The 23,343-nt window shown below is 36.5% G+C and overlaps 1 pseudogene; it reads right to left on the bottom strand.

Moving 5' to 3' along the window:
- Positions 1–23,121, bottom strand: part of LOC100423659 (rRNA-processing protein FCF1 homolog pseudogene) — a 35,897-nt pseudogene extending 12,776 nt beyond the window's left edge.
- Between the last annotated feature and the right edge of the window lie 222 nt (positions 23,122–23,343).

Here is a 23,343-nt window from a genome sequence, read left to right as displayed (position 1 = left end):
GTACACTGCCGTGAGGCCTGAAAATTAACTTGGTTTTCATTGTGAATATTAAGTCTTTGTAGACACTATCTTGTGTGTTGTATGCCTGACCTTCCACAGGCTGGAGAGGTCCATTTTTTGTCCTACTTAGGAATGAGTTCAATTCCTGTGCATCAGTTCAACTCCTACTTTTGTGAAGATAGGTTTGGAAGCTAAGCAACTACCTGTTCTTCCGATGTGCAAGATTCAGCTTAATGATGGCTGGTGGGATGTCATGAGACTACTTTTGTTCATCTGTTTTGAGTTTAAAAGAAACATATTCAAATTTATACTTTCAGTTGAATCATGGAATCATGAATGTTAGTGCTAGAAAGAAATATATTGAGGTCCAATCTTCACTGCTATCCAGTCTCCCTCATTCATACCTAAAAGAATGGACAATGGTGACATCCAATGAAGACTTTTTGTTTATAATTTGGGATACCTCTTTTATTCATAGAAGCATTAGAAACTAAAAAAAATGTCAGATTTCTTAGGACTTAAACAATTTTGAAAAATAACCCAAACTTTCCCCCTTCCATGTGTAACTAATATAAATTACCTCTTAGAAATGGAATGGCCATATTTTGAGGCATCATTTTCTCGTATTAAATCCATCCATTTCCAGATGAAGACGGTATTGTCTTGTAGAAAATAGCCAAGATTTCTCCTAGGCTGGTGAGACAAGATTTTCCAAGTATCCTTTTAAATATATTCCATAAGTGTTGGCTTTTTTCTTTATAAATTATAAGAATGATGCATTAATACACAGAGAGGGAGGGGAGGAAAGGAGATAGAAGGAGGGAGGGAGGGAGAGAGAGAGAGCAGGAGAGAGGGGTGGAGAGAGAGAGAGACACTAATTTTAAATTTTAATCTGCTGTTTACTGAATAGTAAACTATTCAAATGTGATTTAAAATTTCTCTTGACATTTATTGCATTTTGCCTTTCTATTATATTTGGTTTGACAGAAATACATAGTTTGGGGTCACGTCACCTAATCTCAACCTTGATCTGAACCTTTTAAGTCGCTTTCACAAGTTTCATAAAAATATACTATGAGAGTTCAAATAGACAATAAGAATTTTCTAATAGAGGATATTCTTGTATTTAAAATTCTAAGTCAGGGATGGGTGCTAACATTCCTCTTTCTAAGGTTATGTACAGATTTTAGATAAAATGGCCAATACCTGTTTTGGCAGACCAGAGAAACATCCTCTTTATGTGAAGAATGTGATTCTACTTTCACAATCCAGGGATGACCATGAGAATCTGGATGATCTTGTCCAGAGACCAGGCACCATTCATAAATTTCTCTCTGTTTTCCTTGCTTATGATTTCCTTCCTCATGGTAAATGACAGAGCTCCAGGTTTTATACCATCAGTCAAGCAGTAGTAGGAGGAGAGAGGAATGAAGTGGCATGGCTTCTCCTGTAAGAACAAGTTCAGAGGGGGTAGGCATCACTCCTTATTACAGTCTGTTGTATAAAATTTAGTCACATGGTGATGTGCAACAAAATACAGGGCTGAGAAATTTAGTTCTTATTCTGGGTAGCCATGTATGCACCAGAAATCAAGGATTCTATTCCTATAAGTGCAAAGGAGAGAATGGATCTGAGGGGAGCCACTAACAGTCTCACCGATACTCTTTGGTAGTTAGAGTCATCTTGGAAACTCTAAAAATACGTAATACTGGGCTTCAACCCTGGAGATTCTGAATCAGTAGGTCTGGTTTAGGCTCACTGGCTAAAATGTTCCCAGGATGTATCTCAGTGATGAGGTAAATCACCAGAAAGTTGTATTCCAGTGGAATTGCCTTTTCAGAAAACCTATTATGCTCTCAAAGCTTTCAAAGGGAGAGATATGATAAATAGCTATATGTGAAGCGTCTCTGCACTTTTTTGCAAGTAGAACTTTTGTCAAGGATATTATGCATTATGTTGTTTTGTCCTTCTTATGTAAAGGAGGACTTATGACTAATTTCTTTCAGCACTCAGACCCAGGTAAATACATTTATTTTCCTACACACTAATTTTGTTGTATTAGACAATTAAACCTGTGTGATCCACTTATTTTTTCTCTTTGTTTCAGCTATGGAAAGCAAAGAGCTTCGATGTTCAGGTGTTGTAGCTTTTCTTAGAATTTGTGCAGATAATTTCTTCTGTCTTCTGACAAAAATAATAAAAATAGGAGTTTCTAAGTTTTGTAAATTTAGAATACATTGTGAATAATGACAATAACATTTAATTTTCCAGTGCTTATTTTGTGAGAAGCACTATGCTAATCATCTTATAACGTCAACCCGGGTGTATCACCAACTTGTATAATCCAACATGGTTCAGTTTCTACATAGTGTAACTTTCAAATAAACATTATCCAGCCCCATTTATTAAATAGAGAATCCTTTCCCCATTTCTTGTTTTTCTCAGGTTTGTCAAAGATCAGATGGCTGTAGAGGTGTGGTATTATTTCTGAGGCCTCTGTTCTGTTCCATTGGTCTATATCTCTGTTTTGGTACCAGTACCATGCTGTTTTGGTTACTGTAGCCTTGTAGTACAGTTTGAAGTCAGGTAGCGTGATGCCTCCATCTTTGTTCTTTTGACTTAGGACTGTCTTGGCAATGCGAGGTCTTTTTTGGTTCCATATGAATTTTAAAGCATTTTTTTCCAATTCTGTGAAGAAAGTCATTGGTAGCTTAATGGGGATGGCATTGAATCTATAGATTACCTTGGGTAGTATGGCCATTTTCACGATATTGATTCTTCCTATCCATGAGCATGGTATGTTCTTCCATTTGTTTGTGTCCTCTTTTATTTCACTGAGCAGTGGTTTGTAGTTCTCCTTGAAGAGGTCCTTTACATCCCTTGTAAGTTGGATTCCTAGGTATTTTATTCTCTTTGAAGCAATTGTGAATGGAAGTTCATTCCTGATTTGGCTCTCTGTTTGTTTGCTACTGGTGTATAAGAATGCTTGTGATTTTTGCACGTTGATTTTGTCTCCTGAGACTTTGCAGAAGTTGCTTATCAGCTTAAGGAGATTTTGGGCTGAGATGATGGGGTTTTCTAAATATACAATCATGTAAATGGTGCTGGGAAAATTGGCTAGCCATAAATAGAAAGCTGAAACTGGATCCTTTCCTTACTCCTTATATGAAAATTAATTCAAGATGGATTAGAGACTTAAATGTTAGACCTAAAACCATAAAAACCCTAGAAGAAAACCTAGATAATAACATTCAGGACATAGGCATGGGCAAGGACTTCATGTCTAAAACACCAAAAGCAATGGCAACAAAAGCCATAATTGACAAATCGGATCTAATTAAACTAAAGAGCTTCTCCACAGCAAAAGAAACTACCATCAGAGTGAACAGGCAGCCTACAGAATGGGAGAAAACTTTTGCAATCTACTCATCTGACAAAGGGCTAATATCCAGAACCTACAAAGAATTCAAACAAATTTACAAGAAAAAAACAAACAACCCCATCAAAAAGTGGGCAACGTATATGAATAGACATTTCTGAAAAGAAGACATGCATACAGCCAACAGGCACATGAAAAAATGCTCATCATCACTGGCCATCAGAGAAATGCAAATCAAAACCACAATGAGATACCATCTCACACCAGTTAGAATGGCAATCATTAAAATGTCAGGAAACAACAGGAGCTGGAGAGGATGTGGAGAAATAGGAACACTTTTACACTGTTGGTGGGATTGTAAACTGGTTCAACCATTGTGGAAAACAGTATGGGGATTCCTCAAGGATCTAGAACTAGAAGTACCATATGACCCAGCCATCTCATTACTGGGTATATATCCAAAGGATTATAAATCATGCTACTATAAAGACACGTGCACACGTATGTTTATTGCGGTACTATTCACAATAGCAAAGACTTGGAATCAACCCAAATGTCGATCAGTGACAGATTGGATTAAGAAAATGTGGCACATATACACCATGGAATACTATGCAGCCATGAAAAAGGATGAGTTTGTGTCCTTTGTAGGGACATGGATGCAGCTGAAAACCATCATTCTCAGCAAACTGTCGCAAGAACAGAAAACCAAACACCGCATGTTCTCACTCATAGGTGGGAATTGAACAATGAGATCACTTGGACTCTGGAAGGGGAACATCACACACCGGGGCCTATTATGGGGAGGGGAGATGGGAGAGAGATGACATTGGGAGTTATATCTGATGTAAATGACGAGTTGATGGGTGCTGACGAGTTGATGGGTGCAGCACACCAACATGGCACAAGTATACATATGTAACAAACCTGCATGTTGTGCACATGTACCCTAGAACTTAAAGTTTAAAAAAAAAAAAAAGCTATAATTGTCAACATCAGGAATTAAGAATGGAACATCACTTTAGATCCTATTGGTATTAAATTATGTATGAGGATACTATAAAAATTTATTCCAATGAATTTTAAAAATGGCACAACTTAATTACTAGTAAAGAATGATTTGCCAAACTGACGCCTATTTCTGACATGAGTAGAAATAGAATATATGAGCCATCATTTTGTAACTCACCTATTCATATTCTCAGTCTATATTCAAATGGGATATTTCTTTTTTAAAAAATTGATTCATGGGGTGTGGGGGGGAAACAAACGTTGTCCAGCCAAGAAATGTAACTAAACACAACACCCAACTTTTACTTAGAGCTCTCAGAGATGAACATTAACAGGAATACAGCTAATTAAACACAATAGAAGGTCCTTAAGTGTCTTTCTTCTTAATCTCCTGAATCTTTTATGACTCAGCAGTTGCCAAGTTTCCCCAACTCTCTCTGACATTCAGTGAGTCTTTTTCCCTTTTCTTTTTGTCATTCCTTTGTAGTAACACTTTGCATTATCTTTCTGTGACAGAGGACAGAACTTCCACTCTCAACTTCTGTTGACTGAGCAACTACATTCTAGGATGGCTGGAGGACCAGGCAACCCCAGGCTTGCTGGTTCTTCCCCACTTCCCACAGATGAATTTTGTGGATCTTTTTGAATGCATTGATCTCCTCTCAATGCATTTTCTACGTGGCTATGCGTTTGAGGTATCCCCATGAGAAGACATGGAGGTTTTGTAAAATTAAGTGACTTCTCCAAAGTCACCCAGCTAAGAATCAGGATATTGAAGTTCAAGGAGTGCGGCTTCAATGTCTATATGACTAGACACTGTTCTCTTCTTATACTTTGTATGGCTGGGATGACAGCAAAGTTATTCTTTTCATAGTTTGAAACCATTTCCAATATTATCTTCTAGAAACAGTATTACCTCTTCAGATTACTTATCAGAATTTATTTAATTACTTATTTTTCTTCCAGTCTGCCATTGCACTCATCATAAGCTCAGTGAGATAGTTTTGTCTTTTTCACTACTAAATTCTCACCATTATATGCAATATTGTGTTCAGAGTAAGCAAAAAATAAATACCCATTGAAATAATGACTAGATCACTAGATGAAAAGAGTGAGTTACCTTTCCCTACAACTGTGGAAATTTTTTGTCACTAATAGTATACCTATCTTTATAATGTGAAGTTTTCTTGGAAATGAAAAATAGTTACTTGTCACAAAAACTTAAGACCTTTGGTATATAGTAATGAGATAGCCTTCTTTCATGGCTCATAACTTGATTATGAAGGAAATTACAAAAGGATAGTTAAAAACAAAGTTTTTGTCTGTGGCAACACTATATGTGACATAGTGAAGAAAACAGAATTTTAGAGCCAGTAAAGAAAGGTATAAATCCCAGCTGTCTTATCCAAGACTGTGGCCAGTCTTGGGTAAGAACATTAAATAATTTAAACTTTAAATTCCTCATTTTAAATTGGAAATACTACTTATTCAATGTCATTGTTTATTTTTTAGTATCCAATATGAGATGTATGCAAAAGGTCTTTGAAAAATCTGAATATGTTTATTATGTAAATTATTAAAATTTTAACTTGTTAAATGTCGTGAGTAATGACTGCATCATCTTTGGGTTAAAAAGTACACAATAGTGTCCCAACTGTGTTCTCTGCTTTTTCCATTAAAATATCAGAAGAAAGGAGTGTGTGGGGCTTTTTTTTTAACTTTCTTCATTAATTTTGAACAATAACTATGCCTGTTATCAAATGCATTTCCATTGATGAGTTCATAAACTGAACAATATGCCTATCACATCCCACATTTCACAGACTGTTATAACATTTTTGGTTTTATAAATATGGTTTGGTAATGTTGTTCTATAGTATTATACAAGGTTTTCTGAAAAAATGAAATTTATTTCACTAAACAATTAGCAAGATAAAAGTTATTTTCTAATCATCTTGTCAAAAAATAAAATTTGAGCAATAAACAAAACATAATATCTCCATTTGGTTGAATTAAACAGTTACAAATCTAATCTTATCAAGGTTATTAAAAATCATTATGTACATTATGTATTAAAGCTTTATCATAATGAAACATTTTTAACTAAGAGTCTCCAAAATGAACAATAACTGCACTTTAGCAATGTCAATAATTCAAAATATGAGTTAAACAAAATTAGGATCCAAGACAATTAATTCTAAATATATTACAGATTATAAACCATAGGGAAGTGGCAAGCCTCTATGGTTATATTGCATATATATTAGCAATTATATTGAAAAGTTCATTTGAAAACAAATATATAAAAGCTCTTACAAAAAACCCTAGACATTTCTTAAATACAAATTTTGATGAGTCCCAGTTGCACAGTGCTGATACTATTTTTCCAATGGATTCCAGGAGTCTGTTCCCACTTTTATTCTGTGTATTGCAATGAAATAGTCAGCTTTACCATAACACTTATGGAAAGCACAATTGCAAAGAATGGCTGATATCCTTGTAACTTACCTTTAAAACTTAAGGTAAGGTTTGAAAATATATTTTGCCAGCATAATATACATTGAACTGGTGCACATGTCTAAGAAAACTGTCTCGCAAATATATATTCATTAGATCATTGCCTTCTTGGGGTCCACATATCACTTGTGTTAAAGATAAGCACCATCTGTTCAGAATGTTTTAAAATAAATGCACAATCTCATTTCATTGTGTTTTCTCCCCCATGATCTTCATCATTAGACTCACCTAATTTATTTTATATCTGTATTATCTGCATGACTATAGACACTCCAAATAGCAATGTCTCTTTTAGGCATCATTTTGATCTGGACTCTCTAAGCGTTGGAGGATAAATTTGATTAATTCTTTGAGAAGAACTAGACCCAAACTCCATTATAAAGTACATAAAATTTGTAAATAATTAACTTAAGCACAAACACAAAAAGACCACATATAAATATACCTTCTATGTGCCTTTTGGTCCATTAACAACTATCTCTTAATGAGGAGTGAACAAGACTAATGTATGTTTCCTACTTCTATTTGGGACTTTGCAGTTGGAGTGGGGCATTTCATTTAGCATCATTTGCTCAGTCGTTTCTGTGGCTCACACCCAATCATATCTCACATCATTCCATGACATTGATACTGTACAGATATATTGGGCGAGGCTTGCTTTATTGCAACCAATAGAAAAAAAGTGACTCTGGGTAATTCAAGCAGAAAATGGAGGTAGCTACACAAACCAAAAAAACAAAAAAACAAAAAAAAACAAAACAAACAAACAAAAAAACATGCCCCAAACCAAGCAATTATGGTTTTGGGAAGCAGGGACAAAGGCTGGGTCTGGCACCATAGTAACTGAAGTGCATGGAGCCAATGTTAGGGTGCTACTCTTTTTGTGAGTCAGCCCATGTCCCCATGGGACCCTGTGTCTTTCTGTTTGAACTCCAGATTCTCAGGAGAAAGGCATGGACTCATCCGACTTTTTTTCTAGTGTTTTTAACCCCTATTTTCACCAGTCATGGGCAGCAGGGTAGTGGAACAGCACAAATATGGTGGTGTTGGCATTGCTGTGAGCCAAGATGTACCCTAATTTTGTGTTTGTCACAGTTGGTCACTCTCATCAGGGCTGATATGATCATTGGAAAAATTTTTTCTCTTTATACTAGTAATTCCCTAAAGTTCAGCATTCAAGCACAGAATCTTTATCATGTTTACATCTACAGCTCTGCTTATTTCTATTTCCATTAGTTCTTGCTCAGATTGTGCAATGCTACAGTTATGACTGCTGACGCCCAACTATGACAAAATGCTCCCTTCTGTACTTCTGGAGCAGGATGGACTCACCCACCTTTTTATAAAGAAGAATAAACTTTTGAGCTGAATGAATCATTGAAAGATTCTCCTCCAGTACGCACAAGTAATTTACTCTGCAGTTAAGTCCTGTCTCCACTACCAAATATTTTCCTCCCCATTTCTACAGATCTGTTAATAATGGCCTATGGGCCTCCTGGAGTTTTGCTATTTAATTATTTTATGTTGGTTAATGCAGAAAATGAATCTGGACAGTACTTTATTTCAATCTGTCTTCAAGGTCCTGGAGAGATTTACTGAATATGGCAAGCTTTGTTTAATGTTCATTCAGTTCTTTCATGTCCACTTACTGTGGAAAAGAATGACTGAGATGAATGGTGACTCTGTGGCATATTTACTTGCCCAGCTGGAAAATTGTTGCTGCTGCTTTCTGAAAAACTTTCCAACCTAAATTAAGGCCATGTTCCTTGAAGTTAAAATGGGAAAAGACAAATCTATACTATAAAATATATATTGTCTTTTTTTGAAATCATACTCTTTGATATATTTTTTTCAATTTTATAGCAGTAAAGTTTCAATGAACTCAAAATGATATTTTTGTTTCTTCATTTAAGGAGTAGCGCCAGCAGACATAGTATCTATTTCTAGTTTTGACTCATTGCCTGACCTTAAGTAGGTCATTTGAGCTTTTAGGTCCTTCATTAATGAAATGGGAATATTAGTATTTATATTCTTAATGGAAACCAACAGAATTTTTATATGAAGAATAATTGGCATGGTTGAGAAGGTGTTGGTTGCTCCCACCACCCAAAGGATTCACATTTTTACCATGTTTTCAAATTACTTGAAGATTTTGACTATCTTCCAATCTTTTCTTGTGTTTAAAAGACAATTCTGATGACGACACTTCATGTTCTGATCATTGCGGTACTCAAGGATTGTACATTAAGGCTAGCGCAGTGGCTCATCCCTATAATCCTAGCATTTGGGAGGCTGAGGTGGGCAGATCACTTGAGGTCAGGAGTTCGAGACTGGCCAACATGGTGAAACCCTGTCTCTACTAAAAATACAAAAATTAGCTGAGCGTGGTGATGTGCATCTGTAATTCCAGCTGCTAAGGAGGCTGAAGCACAAAAATTGCTTGAACTGGGGAGGCAGAGGTTGCAGTGAGCCAAGATTGCCCCACTGCACTCCAGCCTAGGTGACAGAACGAGACTCCATCTCAAAAAAAAAAAAAAAAAAAAAAAAGGATTGTACATTAAGCATTGGCCACCTGATGCCTCAGATGCCTTCATTATGGAATCACGATTGCCTAAGTGGGCTAGAGACTATAGGCTTATTTTGATTTGTGCAAATCTAGGAAGTTATTTGGGTTACTAAAATAGTTTCTTAGTATTATGAAAACCCTTTCCTTATTCCAGAGTCCATTGAACCTGATCATATTGATTATATTTAAAATGCTTCCATAATTCTCTCTGTTATAAATGGAGGTTAAAACAAAGATTATGGGACACAATCTGATACCAGAACTATATTTTTCTGGAACTTTCTTCAGCTGCGTTCTTTCCCCCTTACGAATTTACAGTTGAAAGACATTTATATCTTTTTACTATCCAATCACACAGAATCTAATTATATATTGTTTTGCTTCTGCTCTTCTTTGCTGTAGATGTTGTAGAAACTTGAGAACACTCCAAAACTAAGTATGATTCAAGAAAGGCTAATGCTTTTCACCTTTAGTTTTCTTTTATAGTTTTTGTTTTTAAGAACGGCATATGCCATGCTTACTTTGCTTATGTTTTAAAGTGACTTTATTTATAATGATCGCAGCTACTATATCCCAATTGCCAAGAATTTGATAGGAATCATGCTAATGACTAAATACATATTATCTAACATGTAGCATCAATATCTCAGTTGTCATAAGACAAGGTTGTTATTCCATAGGTATTAGATATGTGCTGATCATTACATAAAAATATTGCTTTGTGATTGTAACATCATTGTAAGTGGATAATCTGCTTAATATTGGAAGTGGAATCATTTTCTTCATTATTAATTTGTTCTATTATCTATGTCTCATAATAATTTGGGTAATACATAAAGTTCTATGACATTTAAAATTGTAGTCATGCAGAAATTGCTTGGTTGTTCCTATAAAGCTAAGTAGGTAAACAGACATGTTTTGAATAAAAACTTCAGGGACATCTAAAATACTAATCTAGACTCAGAAATGTTTAATTTCATTCCGTTTGGAAGTCATGTTAGTAGTGGTTAAGTACATAGGTTCTGGACTCCAACTGCTAATGTCTAAATACATGCTCTGCCACCTTCTTACTATATGACTTTGGGCAAGTTACATAACTTCCCGTACCTTAGCTTTCTCATCTGTAGAACAGAAACAACAGCTGCTTATTAATTGGGCTCCCTTATTCTGCTGCTCTTTTTAATACGTACTCCAGTGTCATTGGCTCCTTATGTCTCTCATGATAGAGTCTAATATACATTGTACAACTGGATTATCCCAGGAAGTACACCCTAATTAAAACTATTGTGTCAGTTTGAGTTCAATGAAGTGGAACTGCTATGAATGATGCAGAATAAGAGATTATTCTAATACTAATTTAAGATTGTGTTTGAAACAAATGGGCTTTGAATTTTAGCCAATGTTTTCCTGCTTGTTTTGAGATGTTGTTTTCTTTTTAGAAATGTAATGGATTAGGGTGATAGGATAAAACAGCAGAAATGTCCCAGGCATATTTGTATGGCAAAGTTGGCATTTCATATCAGTGGAGAAAGTATAAAGTATTCAATAAGTAGTTTTGAGGAAATTGGTTATTCATTAGGAAAGAAGTCAGGTTATATGTCTAGTACATGCTGTTCACAAAAATTCTATGTGTGATAAGAATTTTTATATCAAAATCCTGAACTATAAAAGTAATGATAGAAAACATATGACTATGATTATGACTTAGATTAGCATAAACCATATTAATCAAGGCACAAAATAGTGATTAAGATTGATAAATATAAATTTGATGTCAAAATTAGAAGCTTCTTCATAATAAGCAACACAATAGGAGAAAATGTTTTCAATGTATATAAACTAAAATTGGATTCATATCAAGAGTATATAAAATTTCTGTAAGTTGAGAAGTGGTATAGCCTGAATGTTTGTGTCCTCTCAAAATCCCCAAGGTGATGGCATTAGAAGGTGGAGCCTTTGGAAGGTGATTGGGTCATGAGGGCAGAGGAGTCCTTGTGAGTGTAATTAGTGGCCTTATTAAAGGAATTGCAGATAGATAGCTTGCCTTTTTCACCATGAGAAGTTACAATGAGAAGACAGTCTAGGAAGTGGGCCCTTGGCAGACATCAAATCTGCTTTGATCTTGGACTTCCCAACTTTCAGAACTGTAAGAAATACATTTGTGTTGTTTATAAGGCACTTAGTCTATGATGTTGTGTTATAGCAGCTCAAACAGACAACCAGAAAAGAGAAAGAAAGAAAACCCATAGAAAAGTGGAAAAAAGGCTACAAATGTGGTAATAGTGGTTTGCCTCTTCAGAGAGACCTGGCATTTGGAGTGGTAATAAAAGAGGGATTTAGTTTTATATATAGGATTATGATTTTTTCAAAGATAATCTACTAATGAATTATTTTATCTTCATATATTCTAGGTATTACTTTTTTTCTTCAAATGTGGAACAAATTATTTATTTAACTATGTTTTTCAATTAATGGGAAATTTATTCATTTCCATAGTTTTGCTATCCAAAGACTACTGTAATGAGTATCCATTATGTATCTCCCTAAGAACATGAGGGAGATTTTTCTTCAAGATAGATTCCATGAATGGAACTTCTGGCTCATGCCTGACACTCAGGTTTAAGTTTAGAAAGTATAGATAAATTGCTTTCCAAAGCACATGGGACAGTTTATACTTTCACAATCAGTGTATATCTGTTCTAGTTTTTCTGTGTCCTTGCTAACAATCAATACACTCATTCAAAGTGAGAAATATGACAGCTCAATAGAAATATGGGCAAAGGCTATGGATACTCATTTACTGAAAAATAAACATAACAGCCAGGAAAAATGAAATTATGCTTGTTCTCACTCATAATCATGAAAATACAAAATATAACAACCGTGGGTAAAAGTTAAAAAAAGTTGTGTGAATTTTAGGAAATGCATGTCAATATTTTCACCATCCAGCAAAGTAAGATAAAAGACTTCTAGGTAGGTTTTTGAAATTAGAAAAAAAAAAGTTCTATTTAACGTAGTAGACAAATGACCCAGGGAACTTGTGCAGAGAAGTGAATAAGGATGGATCCAATGTTGAAAGTCAAATATAGCCAAGCTCTGTCAGCAAACTGATGGCAGCAGAGCCTTCCACAATCTTCCTGTTATTACAGTTAGATTGGGTAGAACCAGAAAAGGCCAAGGCTCCTAAAAACTGGCAAAAATCCAGAATCGAATAGAAGAGGTGGGGCCCCTTGACAAAACTCAAGGCCTAGTGGTCAATGTCGAAGATATGTGCAGTCAAGTTGAAATATGAGTATCCCGTGGAAAAAACTGGAGAGTGAGAACTCCTGAATTTTTTAAGGGGTTAGGAGAGAAATGTCCCTAAGCAAGTTCAGAGTGCTTTCTTCAGCAGTAAGGGCTTGTTTCTGTAACCATTATAAGAAGAATATACATTTAATGGAGCACTGCATGTGCCTGGAGAATCATAGTTTAATGTTGAAAAGGTTGCAGAAAAATTAGGGGCATTTGGAAAGTGAGCTTGGTCCTAAGGCCAGTATCTTCCGGGCACTGTACTGTTAGATTAAGCCTTGTAAAAACTATCTGGGACCTTTCGCTTGGAATTATGATCCAGAATTATCAGGATATTTCCCAAGAGACCTGTGGAGCCATAGGCTACACTAAGTAGGGTTGTGCTAAGCAATGTTGGAAGTGAATTCTAATATACTCTATTTTTCTAAGTCAGAGATCACTCTGTATCTTGGGAATATCGTGAACTGGAATTTCCGAAGGGAATTGAGGGAGTGAGTTAATTAGGCACACATCTGAGATAGTGTACTCAAATTTCTACAGACCAGATAGGAATAGGTGTGCTCATTGTGAACAATGTGAGCCTCTCCTAGGTAGTCAGCCAATTTTGCTACAGGCAGACTGAGGAGCAGTGTGTGTCTACTCCCCTGATATATTACCCAAGTACTAGCATGAAGCTACAAATAGAAGGAGGAAAAGGAAACAGCTTCTTATTTGCCCAACCCAGAAGTGGGGAATGAAGGTGTGGTTAGAACTCAGTTTAAACAAGAGGAGAAAGACCTCCTCTGTCCATAAATGGAACATAGGTTGTAGAAAAGATGTGAAGCACTGAATAGAATTATAATGTTATAAAAATTTCAGATCATTATTTAGAGGATGAGTTTTCATTAATCTGTGAATTAAGAAAACATATATTGGTATTTCAAAATCTTTTTGTGTATCTGATACATGTGGGTTATTCTGAACTAAATGAAAGGAATAAGATTGGGGACACTATGACTTGAGCTCAGGATACCCATTGCCAAGGAGTGAGAAGTGGTAGCTTTTAGCATTGTGTTTAATTTTAGGGAGTGGGTATCATCAGTTACATTTGGCTAAGGAAGGTAAGGCAGCTTTCCTCAGGTTCATCCCACTGGAATATATTACATAAGATTTTTCTAAAGTGAGGTTATGTTTCATTGGTTGATGAAGAGGAACATTGGGATCTAAACAGTTTTGGAAGTACTGGTGTAATTAGATAAAATATTTGTACAGTACTTGGAAGACTATGAAGAAACCCTGAGAGAAACAACTCCTAAAGATGCCAAGGTGCTTCCAGGAGAGGGTCATTCCTGCTACCTATCTGCGAGGTATGCATGGAACATAGAGTTCTCTAGTAGGAAAAAAGCCAGTTCCTGAAGATCCTTTGGCTTCATCCACAGCCTCATCCAAGTAGCATTAGATAACTAAAGCTGTTTATGAAACTCAGTACACATCATAGTACTGATAAAAGAAGATCAGTACTATGTACTGGATGAAAGAAGACCCTAGATAAACAAAAGCATATTGCTGAGTTAATTCAAGGATACCATCAGTGTAGGGGCATCTGGCAAGTCTGCATCCAAGACATTGAAGATAAGATCCATTTGATGGGTATAGAATAATTTACATACGTGAGTCACATGATAAAGATTAACAATTTTTTTATACACTAAAAAAGCTATTTGTTTTGACTCTCTTGGTTTTTCCCCCTCAGAAATTTTCTATCCCATCCCTCCTTTTCCCACAAATAATCCATATTAACTACATACAATCTCTTCCTTCAAATTAGTAGAATTATATAAAGATATAGGTATATGTGTGCAAGTATACAAACATACATATATAAATATACATATATGTAGATATGAAACCTATCTTTTGTTACTGTTTTGTAAAATACTTTTTCATATGGAAAATGCTGTGAATTTGGTACAACTTTCTGTCAGGACCAGAGAGGAGTGAGAGAGAGAATCCCCTTTTGGGGAGTGCTTGTTTCACCAGACACTAGAGAAGGTGGTGGTCATGTGCAAGGCTTAGAGTCTAGAGCGAGGAACTTGTACCAATTAAGGGCCTGAGTTTTGAATGAATGGCAAGAATGATCCACTCCATAGCATGTATATCCATGTACATTTTTAAGAAGTTGGAAGATGGGCTGGAATCTGAATTAGATAATTGTTTTATAAATTCTTCTGGATTTAGTGTGAATCATGATCAGCCAGTAGTAAGGTTGTTTATTAATGGATAACCCTTTGTGTCTTCTAAACCAAGTGCAAGTGCAGTAGTTCATTATGCTCACTGGGGTAGACCCCTGCAACTTCAAATGGTGGCTGGAAGGGCCTTGGCATCCCAGTAGAGTGCCCAGGTGCACCAGAGTTGTGGTAGAACCCCACAACAGTATTCTCTTTGTTCGGTGGCATTGAATTTCTGAGCATAATATTAGTGTCTCAGGAAATCCTTCCCAAGAAGTTATTTCCAGCTGGCAGCTAGTAATTTATTCCAAATGTCTGAATGAGCTGAAGAGAGTTTCCTCTGGTCTGAAGTTGCTTGTCCTGGCAGACAGATGTCTGTACTGCTTCTTACTTTTTAAAAAATTTGTCTCTGCTACACAAGGCTTAAAGATCTCTCACCTTTATGTCGTTTGCCTGGAGACAGCAAAATAATGAATCTGAATAGGAAACAGATCCTATCACAACTGCTCTGTATAACTCTCGTATTTATTTTTCCTGACACAATGATTTTATCTTCATTTGTATCCCTCATTATGGATTTTTCTTTTATTTTACACTCAGTAAGTTTGGCCTTGGCAGCATCAACTCTACTGTTTGGAAAGCTCTTTGAATTTGAATTTGAGGCTTAAGCCACAGTTGAAGTTGCCTTTGGCAACTTCTCTTTCAGACAGACAGATTTCTTCAGTTTCCCTAAAGGATGTCTAGGGCACCGAGATGAGACCATGTCCTGGACAACACAAAGACCTCTCAACAGATGTGAGGTATGCTCAAAGGCAGTCTAAACTCCAAATTTTTTAAATGGAAGGAAGTGAGTGATCTAAAGTGATTTTCTAAAAACAATCATTGCCTTACCAGCTCTAGGGATTCAGCAAGCAAAGTATTTAATGCTTGTCATTAATAGGATATACCTAGGTAATTTCTGATGCTTTTGATATATAGTAATAGAATTATTTAATTAGGAAAGTTTCTAGGGTTTTATTGAGATGTTGTAGAGTGGGAGTTTTGAACAAGTATTATTGCATAGAGATGGTCTTTGACTTATGATGGTTTGACTTGGGAATTTTCAACTTAATGATGGTGCAAAAGCAATACTCGTTCAATAGAAACTGTGTTTTGAATACCCCCACAACCATTTTGTTTTTCATTTTTTAGCACAGTATTCAATAAATTACATGAGATACTCAAAATTATATTATAAAATATCCTTTGTTTCAGATGATTTTGCCCAACCATAGGCTAATGCAAGTGTTCTGAGAATGTTTAAGGAAGGCTAGGCTAAGATATGATGTTTGGTAGGTTAGATGTGTTAAATACATTTTCAACTTTTTTGGTTTATTTTCAACTTATAATGGGTTTTTTTTTGTGATGTAACCCAATTGTAAGTCGAGGATCATCTGCATACTGATTTGTTAATTAACATTTTAAATTTCCTCTAATTAAATATTAAAAAGTGTGTATCTGATTTATTTTTGTCTTTTCAGCCCTAACAGTACAGAAAAGTCTAACCAATTCATTTAAAAAGATCTTGTCACCTGTAGGATCCTGTTGAGTCCCTGCAGAATGCTTCTGATGGATGCCACTGCTCAGGTCTTGCTCAATAATTACCATTTCCCATGCTTAATTTTTTCCTTGAAAACCTTTCCAGGGGCCCTCTGAGGCTTTTGTCCATAGTAAACAAGGCTTATCACTATGCGTCCTACTTTCTGGAATGCTTTGTCCCATTATTGCTTTAACTTAAACTTAGTTCTTGAGGACCTTTCCTCTTGCATCTTTCTCAAGTGAATCCGGCTCATTTTCCTGGTGAAGTTCACACATTTTAGCTTCCAATGTCTTTTCTGAATCCTTATTTTTCCACCTGCATGAAAAAAAAAATACCTCTTTGATGTTCGTACTCTTCCACACGATAATTGCTTATTATATGGCTACTCTCTGTTGGCTAAAACACTTTGGTCATCCTGCTTGCAAAATTCCTCTCTGCCCCAAATTATGCCATTGTGCCGAATGACTTCAGAGTTTACAGGGCCCCATTTACTATGGTTTGAATATGCACTCCAAAGTACATGTTCTGGAACCTTAATTCCCAATGCAGCAATGTTGGGAGGCGGAAACTTTAAGAGGTGATTATGATATGAGGGCCCTACCATCACAAATGAATCAATGCCATTACTGTGGGAGTGGGCTCATGATAGAAGGATGAATTTGACCTTATTTCCTCTGTCTGTCTCTCACACTTGCTGTATGATGCCTTCCTCTATGGGATGATCCTCACGAGATGCTAATGGCATGCTTTTGGATTTCTTAGCCTCAAGAGCTATGAGCCCAATAAACTTCTGTTCTTTATAAATTATTCAGTATGTGGTATCCTGTTATAGCAGCAGAAAACAGAGTAATACAGAAAATTGGAGCCAGGTGTGGTGACTCATGTCTGTAATCCCAGTACTTTGGGAGGCCAAGGCAGGTGGATCACCTGAGGTCAGGAGTTCAATACCAGCCTGGCCAACATGGTGAAACCCCATTTCTACCAAAAATACAAAAATTAGCTGGGCATGCTGGCATGCGCCTATAGTCCCAGCTAGTCGGGAGGCTGAGGTGGGGTAATTACTTGAACCTAGGAGGTGGAGATTGCAGTGAGCTGAGATTACCCCACAGTACTCTAGCCTGGATGACAGAGTGAGAGGCCCTGTCTGGAAAAAAAAAAACAAAAAACAAACAAAAAAAAACTGGTACAGAAAAGTGAGGCTGTGGCTATAACAAATACCTGAAAATGTGGAAGTGGTTTTGGAGCTGGGTAATGGGTAGAGGCTGGAAGACTTTGGAGGAGCAGGTTAAAGAAAACCTGTACTGCAGTGAATAGAGCAATAAGAGTGATTCTAGTGAGGGCTCAGAAGAAGAAGAGACCTTCACTTCTGGAAGAGGAGAAGTGGAGAAAGTTGGAATCTTCTTAGAGATTCCTTAAGTAGTCACGGCCAGAATGTTGGTAGAAATATGGACAATAAAGGTCATTCTGATAAGATCTCAGATGGAAAAGAAGCACAATGTATTAGAAAGGGAATAAATGTCATCTTTCCTATACCGTTGTAAAGAACTTGGTGGAATTGTGTCCATGTCCTAGGACTTTATGGAATGTAGAACTTATGTGCAATGAACTAGGGTATCTGGTGAAAGAAATAGCTAAGCAGCAAAGCATTCAGGCTGCTGCATGGCCACTTTTAACTGCATACAGTGAGATGTCACTTCTTTAATTTTAAAGGCTTAAACTGTCTTTCCACATCAGCCATACACTTCCTTATTCACATTGTAGATCCTGTGTCACCCTGAATCCCATAACAGTACTTGTTTTACCACCATAATACCTAACACAGATTAAGCACTTACTATGCACTAGGGCACTGAGCTGTAATTTTTAGATTTATTGTTTTATTTAATTTTGAAATCAACTCTGTGAAGTAGGTACTATTTTGGTCCCCATTTTACTGAGAGAGAAAATGAGGCTCTGAGTGGTTAAGTAAAGTATTCAAGACCATACAGTAAGAAAATGGTAGAGCTTGGATTAAAAACAATTATATCTTTGCAAAGTTCAAGGTTTTAACTCCCACAATATAAACATTATGCTCTTTAACGCTACCACCCACTCTCAGTACCTGTCATTCAGTGCCATTACTCCTGATCCTTAGTCTTATGGTGAATTCTAAGAGCTCCTTGGGTTGCCTGATTCTTCTATACATCTTAGCTTCTCTCCATTTTCATTTTCTTTATTACTAAGTATAGATCCTGTGGACTATCATTGAACTATGCTCTCTTGATAGGTTCTCCCACTTTCTTTCCTGTTGTCCTTCACTCACACCTGCCTAGAGAATCTCTAACCCACTCTACAAATGGGTGGCCAAGCATTTGGGAGAAAAATCACCCAAAAGTGTAAAAATGCAAATCTTACTTCCTTTATTTAGTATGTACTAAAAGTAACTCTTTATTCTGCCATAACAAATTAGTTTCTCATTTAAACAACTACTGATTGACAGAAACTATATCTTAGTCAGTTTAGGTATTTTCCCTCTTTTTCTGAAATTGTATCTAATTTTCAGGGAATTTACATATCTTAAAGTGAAAGTTGGGAGGTGAGGGTGGGAGGAGAAAGACCTTTCCTTGTAGTTGTCAAAAAACCTCACTGTAATTCATTGAGATGTCTGCATTTAGGTTGGTTTTTGGCACAGGAGGGAGGTGACTGCTTCATTCTGCCTCATTGCTTACTTTTAAAAAAATTCAGTAGCTTTAGGGGTACAAGTGGTTTTCGGTTGCAAGGTGAAGTCTAGAATTTTGGTGTCCCCATTACCTGACTAGTGGACATTGTACCCAATAGGTAGTTTTTCATCCTTCCCTCCCTTCCCACCCTCCCTTCTTCTGAGTCTCCAATGTCTCTTATAGCATTCTGTATGTCTTTGCATGCCCAAAGCTTAGCTCCCACTTATAAGTGGTATTTGGTTTTTGATTCCTGCATTACTTCACTTAGAATAATGGCCACCACAGGGCAATCAGGCAAGAGAAAGAAATAACGCATATTCAAATAGGAAGAGAGGAAGTCAAATTGTCTCTGTTTGCAGATGACATGATTTTATATTTAGAAAACCCTATTGTCTCAGCCCCACAACTCCTTAAGCTGATAAGCAACTTCAGCAAAGTCTCAGGAGACAAAATCAATGTGCAAAAATCATAAGCATTCCTATACACCAAGAACAGACAAACAGAGAGCCAAATCATGAATGACTGCCCATTCACAATTACTACAAAGAGAATAAAATACCTAGGAATCCAACTTACAAGGGATGTAAAGGACCTCTTCAAGGAGAACTACAAATCACTGCTCAATGAAATAAAAGAGGATACAAACAAATGGAAAAACATTCCATGCTCATGGATATGAAGAATCAATAATGTGAAAATGGCCATATTGCCCAAAGTAATTTATAAATTCAATGCTATCCCCGTCAAGCTACCATTGAGTTTCATCACAATTTGAAAAAACTACCTTAAATTTCATATGGAACCAAAAGAGTCCATATAGCTGAGACAATCCTAAGCAAAAAGAACAAAGCTGGAGGTATCATGCTACCTGACTTCAAACTATACTACAAGGCTACACTAACCAAAACATCATGGTACTCTTACCAAAACAGATATATAGTCCAATGGAACAAAACAGAAACCTCAGAAATAACACCACACATCTACAACCATCTGATCTTTAACAAACCTGACAAAAACAAGAAATAGGGAAAGGATTCCCTATTTAATAAATGGTGTTAGGAAAACTGGCTAGCCATACGCAGAAAACAGAAACTGGATCCCTTCCATATACTTTATACAAAAATTAACTCAAGATGGATCAAAGACTTAAATGTAAAATACCAAACCATCAAAACCCTAGAAGAAAACCTAGGCAATAACATTCAGGACATAGACATAGGCAAAGACTTCATGACTAAAACACCAAAAACAGTTGCAACAAAAGCAAAAATTGACAAATGGGATCTAATTAAACTAAAGAGCTCCTGCACAGCAAAAGAAACTATCATCAGAGGGAACAGGCAACCTACAGAATGGAAGAAAATTTTTGCAATCTACTTGTCTGACAAAGGTCTAATATCCAGAATCTACAAGGAACTTAAACAAATTTACAACAAGAGACAACCCCTGCAAAAAGTGGGCAAAGGATATGAATAGACACTTATCAAGTGAAGACATTTACACGGCCAACAAACATATGAATAAAAACTCATCATCACTGATCATTAGAAAAATGCAATTCAAAACAATGAGATACCATCTCATGCCAGTTAGAATGGCAATTATTAAAAAGTCAGGAAACAATAGATGCTGGCAACGTTGTAGAGAAATAGGAACGCTTTTACATTGTTGGTGGAAGTGTAAATTAGTTCAACCATTATGGAAGACAATGTGGCAGTTCCTCAAGGATCTAGAGCCAAGGAAATACCATTTGACCCAGCAATCCCATTACTGGGTATATACCCAAAGGATTGTAAATCATTCTACTATAAAGACATATGCACACGTATGTTTGTTGCAACACTATTTACAATAGCAAAGACTTGGAACCAACCCAAATGCCCATCAATGATAGACTGGAGGGAGAAAATGTGGCATTATGTACACCATGGAATAGTATGCAGCCATAGAAAAGAATGAGATTATGTCCTTTGCAAGGACATGGGTGAAGCTGGAAGCCATCATCCTCAGCAAACTATACAGAAACAGAAGACCAAATACCACATGTTCTCACTCATAAGTGGGAGTTGAAAAATTCAACACATGGACACAGGGAGGGGAACAACACACACTGGAGCTTGTCGGGAAGTGGGGGGCAAGGAGAGGGAGAGCATTAGAACAAATACCTAATGCATGTGGGGCTTAGAACTTAGATGATGGGTTGATAGGTGCAACAAACCACATGGCACATGTATACCTATGTAACAAACCTGCACATTCTGCACATGTATCCCGGAACTTAAAGTAAAAGAAAAAACAAACAAACAAACAAAATAATGGCCTCCAGTTCCATTCAGGTTGCTGCAAAACACATTATTTTATTCTTTTTTTGTGGCTGAAGAGTATTCCATGGCATATTTACCACATTTTCTTTATCCACTCATTGGTTTATGGGCACTTAGGTTGATTTCATATTTTGCAATTATGAATTGTGCTGTGATAAACATATGTCATCACCTACTTAAAGGCACCTACAGTTCTGTCAGTCACTGGGCCATTTTTTTATGCTAGGCTGTGGCACTGAGGGATTTAGCAACATCCAGCATGATGTGGTTTCAGAAACAATGGATAAGTTATGTGCCTGTGCCCACGAGCCTAAGCAACCTCACAGAGTCTCTCCCACTGTGCATGCCAAACCCGCGTGCCAGTTTTCTAAAACTTTTGACCTCAGCTGCACTTGAGATATCTCCACATTCCATCTTATTTATTTCATTTATGTTAATGTCTCAGGGAATTATGGTGATGATGGTGAGGGAGGAGGGGATAACAGGCTGCCATCTTTTTGAAATCCCCTGTGGGTATTCTTGGCTTCTTATTCTTTCTTCACATTCCATCAAATTTAGACTCTATCATTAAGTTCTGTTGATTTTTATCTTGAAGTCATCCCTTAATCTTGGACCTACTCCCTAAGATCCCATTCATACTGCCACTCTGCTAATAGATACCCCTAAATGACCCTATCGTGTCTCTCCCACATTGTTGCAGCAGCCTCCGAATTTGCACCCCCACTTCTGGGTCTGTCTGCTTCCCACAGCAATGTATTCTACATATTGCAGCTAGAAAACTCTTTGTAAATTGCAAATACAATCACATAACTTCTTTTCAAGAAATCTTTTTGTAGCACCCAAAATAATAAAGTTCATATTCTTTATGTTGCTTACAGAGGCCCCAGTAACCCAGAACCCAGCCCCTGGCAAACTCTCTAGTCTCATCTTCAGATACTTCTTCCTGTCATCCACTTTGGGCTTTAGCCATGCACTTAGACCTTTTTATAAGCTGTTCCCTTTGTCCTTAATTACCGATCCTCACTTGTGCACCCATCTGGAGCTTACTTTTTCTTTATGTCTAAACTTAGACTCAATTTCCAGACCTCCTGAGACAGATCACTGCCACCCTATATGCTTCCATAAGTGCTTACCAGGCTGCCTTGTTAATGCCTGTTCATTGACTGCATCTCTTTCCTGACTGTGAGAACCTGGGGATCCAGCATCATGTGGGTGTTCATTATCATTAAGTTCTTACAGAGAATAGTAGATAAAAATCCAGTAATTTAGACTCTCCTGTTTTTCAACGACACAAAATATAAGATAAAACTGTCTTATTTTTTACATAAGCATCCATGTATTTAATAAAAAACTTTTGCCCATGAGGGTTGTTAGAAATAGAAATTTTTTTTTGGAGAACTGGTATGTTAACTTCTGTCATATGTCTTTTATATTACATATTATTAAAACAGCAATTAGATGCCACTATACCTCAGAATAGCTAAACATAAGAAGATTGATAATACTACATACTGGTGAAGTTGCGGAACTGCTGTAACTTTCATACATTGTCGATGGCATGTAAATTGGTACAACTGCTTTAGAAAACTGTTTAACTTATCCACTAAAATTGAATATTTGCATACTTATCAGTTAGTCATTCTCATGTACTGCAAAAGATATGATGATAATGTTCACAGAAACATTATTTGTAATGGCCCCCAAATGGAATCAGTCCAATTGTCCATCCACAATAACACAGACGATATGTTCATTTAAAAGTAAAATATT

This window comes from Macaca mulatta, chromosome 6, assembly GCF_049350105.2.
Source record: "Macaca mulatta isolate MMU2019108-1 chromosome 6, T2T-MMU8v2.0, whole genome shotgun sequence".
Classification (NCBI taxonomy): Eukaryota; Metazoa; Chordata; class Mammalia; order Primates; family Cercopithecidae; genus Macaca; species Macaca mulatta.
The sequence above is the reverse complement of the archived record's forward strand: the minus strand, read 5'-3'. Positions and strand labels throughout refer to the sequence as shown.